The sequence below is a fragment of the Vanessa cardui genome, chromosome 4 (assembly GCF_905220365.1).
Source record: "Vanessa cardui chromosome 4, ilVanCard2.1, whole genome shotgun sequence".
NCBI classification, from domain to species: Eukaryota; Metazoa; Arthropoda; class Insecta; order Lepidoptera; family Nymphalidae; genus Vanessa; species Vanessa cardui.
In genome coordinates, this window is record NC_061126.1 from 13,948,676 (window position 1) to 13,954,526 (window position 5,851).

A 5,851-nucleotide genomic window follows, 5' to 3' on the forward strand; every position below is an offset into this window, starting at 1 on the left:
ACGCCAAAACAGCCACCGAACGAGAATAGTGGGATCCATCTGTCTCTAAGGGGACATCACGGGATCGCTTGCGCATATTACCGTGACTACGCATTCCATAAATATAGTTTTTGGTTGCAGAAAGCTATTCTAAAAAGAACCTTCCAGTATATCCTCTTTAAAATCAAATCCATCCTTGTATGAGAAACTGAATCTCACACAGACAGTCTTTAAACGAGGCGACAATGTCATAAAACACGGTGTAATTACAGCCACAGGGGACATAACGTATTAGATCCAATTGTTGACGAAGCGTTTACGGTGTCAGAAGTGGTTTATACATCTTGGAGTGCGCGGAGGTTATTACTGCTTGAGAATAGCCAAACAACAAACAAGGTTCATATACAAATTAAATTATTTGTGTCATGTTAAATATATCTTTATTACTTTACTGGTGTCAATAAAGCACAGATTATTTCGCCAAAATCAAATAGGACGTAGGGGAAAGATTGATCAGCACGGAGGCTTATAATAAAAGGCGTAATTGTATCTTACAACTCATGCTTTTTTGTAAGAATCAACGTTAGTGAATTATGATTATTCATTATTTTGTTTAATTTATTTTTTATATATCTTGTCGACCTCCGTGGTCGAGTGATGTGCACACCGGTTTTCAATGGTTCGCCACCACGAGGTCCCGGATTCGATTTCCGGCCAAGTCGATTTAGAAAATCATTAGTTTTCTATTTTGTCTTGGGTCTAGGTGTTTGTGGTACCATCGTAACTTCTGACTTTCCATAACACAAGTGATTTAGCTACTTACATTGGGATCAGAGTAATGTACGTGATGTTGTCTCATATTTCTATAAACTTTAATTAAAATTTCGACAGTGTTTTTCACGAATAAAAATATGTAATCACTTTTATTCTTAGTATAGTTTATAAATAGATTAAATATATCTATAAAGTATATATGTAATATGTAGAATGGTGTAGACTTAAAAGAATTTCCAGAGACCCATATATGTCCGCAGACAACTTTCGATACGTGTCGCGCTGCACTCATTAAAATAAATTACTAGAAACTAAGATAGTTCCCTACTTGGTTTCCCTTTCACTTTTAATAGTTTTCTATTAAACTATTTTTATAACTTAATCGAAGAAAACAGAGACTCAAGTATATTAAACAAGATTATTATTATATTGAGTATTAATTTTATTGCAGTGTTTTTATTATTGTGTAATGTATATGTAATGTTGAATACTAACTAATAATGAAGTATATTTTTTAAGCTATAGGCAGGTGGAAGCACAAAAGGGAAACCTGACGGTTTTATGCCAGCTCACTCGCCCTTCAAATCTGGATACATCAATAGTGGATTTGGTTCCTGCTTAGACGGGCTTGCACAAAATCTACCACCAAGAAAGGACAATGCATTTTTTCCTTATATTTTAAAATTATATAATCTTACATCACCAGAAATAAATAATAAGTATCTTAAAATCACAAAAAGAACGTTTGTGTTCGTTAAATATTAAAATTAAAAAGTACACTTTAAAAATGATTTAGTCTATGGAAATATTTAAATTTCCAAAGAGGTTTAACTCAATAAATAATGTTTAAACTTATAACTTTAGTCGTTTGTCCCGCTCCGTATATCGTGTGAGCTAACAGTTTGGGAACGGTGTTTAGAAGTTAAATTGGACAACAATTTCGCTTATAATTGTGTAAAACTATGGCGTACAAAACTAAATACTGTATAATTAATTTGAAAAAATTAAATATATGTAACTATTTTCTAATACATCATATTAGTGACAGACTGACTATTTGTTGACCACATTCGTCACCTTGGGAAGGAGGGCTGGTTAATTTTTAGCCCAGAGGATCGGAATTGCAATTGAACGAGGAAGTGCTGCAAGCATTCTTGCCTCCATGACACGCGGTCAAGATTTATACAGTAACTAGTTTTAGTTCATATTTGTATATATTTAAGCATTTAATATTATTAAACCCTAAAAATACCAACCTTTGGAAGAAATGTAGGTATTTTCTATTACTTCGTATAAGTAACAGACTGACCATTATTTGAAAAATGAACCAATCTTTGGAACAAATGTGCCTATTTTCTATAACTTCATATAAGTAACAGACTGACGATTGGTTGACCAATGCACCAACCTAACAAATGTTGCGTATCTTGTTCCCGTAATTACAATAACTTCGTTTTGACCGAAACACAACAATACTTATATATTTTGCTGTTTGGCGATAGAATATGCTCTGGAGTCTGTATTTGGAAGTTGCAAGTGTACACTCTCGTGATTCTTCTCGTACGGATTATTAGAGTCAAGTACCGCGAATGCATTTCTGTTTGCTTATAGATTTGTACACTATAATATGCTCTGTCCGATTATCTTTTTTTTCCTTGAGATTGGCCGTCGTAACCGAGGTCGACCAGACGATATTACAAATAGCTTGCATAAAAAATGAAACCATTATACTTATTACTAGTACATTACACCCGTACAAGTTATACCCTGTACAGTGTACAAGTTAGTTTGACCCTGAGATTTTCTAAATGTAAATTTTTCTTGTCGACGTAACTTTTTTTGAATTGCAAGGACGAAAATATAATTTTCTCAATTTAATGGTTTTAAAGATAGTAAACACAAAAGTCCCTAAAGATTCGAACGTTATCCAAAAATTTTAAGACTTTTTATTGCTTCAAGGTAAAATTTAAATAGGAAGACTGAAAATAATATACGCTTGTATAATGTTACATCGGTCAGGATGGGACACGAAAAACAGCCAGTAACTGTTATCAATATCGATTATAAAAAATCATTATTAAAGATCATTGTTAATTTATTGCTACGAACGGAAACTTTCGGTTGGGGTCTCTTTGCTAGTGGTTGATTAAAGACCAATAGCTGGTATAACTCTTTCTAGAAAAATAAGGTAAAAAAACATCTTGTTACAAAAAGAGTTCTTGACAAATAGGTTTTATGTACACTACAAAACTGCTTAAATGCGGTAAGGTAAGGTGCCCCTTATTTTTGACGTCGAGTAAAAATAGAAAATGAAACCGCAACTTTTGCACATTTTATAATAGTTTTCCTTTTTAAAGTTTATAAGTCAAACTCTTAAGAATAACGGCAAGTTTAATAATTAACTAGCTTTTCTTAAAGTTATAAAATCTGAAATCAGCAACAATCCTTCTAAACTTTTAAAATTAATGTCATGTTTTTTACAAAGTTTTTTATCGATTATGTAACACTATGCTGTTATCGAAATCATATGACTTACAGAAATAATTAATTTGAACAGATACTTTGGGTCCTGGGTAAGCATATAGGCTTCTTTTTAATTAATTCAACCCACGAGGGTATAAATTGGAGTTGACGGTGTAAACCGCATATTCATAAAAACAAAATAAAAAACCGATGATAAAGTGTTTATATATTAAATTAAATTGGATCCTTCATTCCACCGTATTCAAAATATTTTCTTGTAGACTAAGAATAACGATTAATGTATAAATAAACTTTATAATATAAAAAACATGAAAATACGCGTTTTATTTACATTACCTGTTTTAAGCAATGCCATGATTGACTATCATTGCAATAATGACTTCAGATGAGGCCGTCATAATAATATAATTATATTATAATAAATCAAAAATAAATATAAAACTCATGGTATTATCAGTGTAAACTTCGAATTATAATTAAAAAAATAACTTTCCAAATTAATGCAAATATGTGTTTATGTACTTCTGATTGATTGAGTTAAGATACCTTTGTTTTATAAGTTGGGGGATTGGGTATTCTATTAATTCAAAAGGATATGGCATCAGGTCATGCCTATAATTTTGTAATAATAATACCGAATTACAGGATAATAAAAGCTGCTCATATCCTTATAACTAAAACAACAGAAGATTTAAAAAAGTAGAATTGTAATTCTTTTTAGTTTACACATTTAAGAACATTCTCGAAAAATCCTAGAAGTAAATCGAAATTGATTCGAGCTACGATGTCATAGATATACACAGATCAAACTTTTCCTAATTGTGCATTAAGAGTTCAAATATTAATACGAGTTTGAAGTCATTAAATAATGCTTATTCATCAGTATACATATTATTTCTTTTTATATTTTGGATAGTTTACATGTATGCTTTGATTGATTCAAAACAACTACTGACTTAATTACCAATTTTTTTCAAGTAGAATCTATATTTCGATCATGTAAAATGTAAAAATTCATGATTTGGACAAGGGCTTGTTATTACTTGAATAAATTATAATTTGATTCTGAAATTCAACTCGATCATTGTTGACTAACAATCTATTTACACATTTAAAGTTTGTTTTTATTTGTGTTTTTGCTTTACTTATTTTTAAGGCCTTAAATGTATTTCAATATAAAAAGGCTTTAAAAATTATAGCAGTACCTTCTTTTAAAACAAGTTGCTACTCCATACCAAAGCCAAACATTATTCACATCACTTAACAACCATTAGGTACAAATAGTTCATCTGTTTACGTAATAAAAACCAAAGTTCAAAACGAAACACATTCGCATGGAACAATTTCATTCATCGGCATTCGGCACCAATGTTTTTGGCAGGAGTGACAATAAAGGCGTGATTACGTTGTCCGCGATACCGCCGTACTGAGTTCATCTACGTTTTGGCATCTCTGCCTTCACACTAAAATAAAACTTCACGGCCTATGTATCACTATCATTCCTTAAAGCACAAAATACATCGACGCCTATAAATTACAAAACAAGAAATTCGTATTGTAAAATCATCAATGGATGTTACTTAGAAAATAGTGACGTTCGTTTAAGACATCTGGGTCCGTTGGTCTGATCCCGTCAGCTGTATTTCGTATATCGAAAAGTTCTCTGTAGTCATTTGGTTGTCAAATTTGTGCTAATGCCTAAAACCCGTACATGGCTTTGAATTTAAATGGACTTCTACCTAGCTAGTTCCATTTTGCATGTTTGAAAATGTCGATACAAGAAACATATCATTGCAAGTAAAGAAACATAAGTGAAGTAAATGTGCCATTTCTCGACTATGATATTCTCTACACTTTAACGCAAACCTTTGGAGCTTATTCCACCTCGCTGTCCCAGTGCATGTTGACACATATGTGGCAGATTTTCATCCAATCCATGGAAATCCTTTTAATCTTTTCCTTGACCGCCGAGCACGGTGAATTTAAAATTCAAATAAGCAGATGATAATTCGGCTTGGGCTTGAAGACGCAAACATCTATAAGACTTACGTTTTCTAACAACTTAAGCAATTCTTCTCGAAAGAAAATAAGAAAACTTAGAGGTATGATAAAGCGCCACGGTGTTCAAATCAGTCTCACCCCCGAAGTTGATCACACAATACCCATATATCAATATTTATCTGCCCAATTGATATTGTGTTGTTTCAACATTTTTATTAATATCTCGCAATTCAAACATCACTAAATCACCGCCTTTATTAACTTATTTACAAATATATTTAATTGATTTGATTGAATTTCAAAACTCGACATTGATATAATGGGCCCTATACGTTTTTGAAAGCAATGGTGAATGAGGGACCACGCACTGATTAATTATTATTAATTTCTAGATTTTTTTACATCATAGGTGGTAAACAAGAAGGAGGCTCACCCGATTAATAGTGACTACCACCGCCCATGGACATCTGCAACACCAGGGGGCTTGCAGGTGCTTTACCAGCCTTTAAGAGTACGCTCTTTTCTTGAAGGTTCCCATTAAAATTAGCAAATTGATATCTCATATATATGTATATATGAGATAACAATCACATTTTACGCAAAGGCCTTTACA